This window comes from Charadrius vociferus, unplaced genomic scaffold, assembly GCF_000708025.1.
Source record: "Charadrius vociferus isolate BGI_N301 unplaced genomic scaffold, ASM70802v2 scaffold32, whole genome shotgun sequence".
Classification (NCBI taxonomy): Eukaryota; Metazoa; Chordata; class Aves; order Charadriiformes; family Charadriidae; genus Charadrius; species Charadrius vociferus.
Window position 1 is genome coordinate 7,152,363 of NW_009647856.1, and position 227 is coordinate 7,152,589.

The window sequence follows — 227 nt, forward strand, 5'->3', positions numbered from 1 at the left end:
TGGCTGCCCCATCCCTGGAGGTGTTCAAGGCCAGGCTGGATGGGGCTTTGAGCAACCTGGTCTGGTGGGAGGTGTCCCTGCCCATGGCAAGGGGGTTGGAATGAGGTGATCTTTACGGTCCCTTCCAACACGAACCATTCCCCACCACGTTGGCTGTAGGACCAAGGAGGCCTCCTGGGACCTCCTCCTGAGGAGAGCTGGGTGGGAAGGTGGCATTCATTAATGAG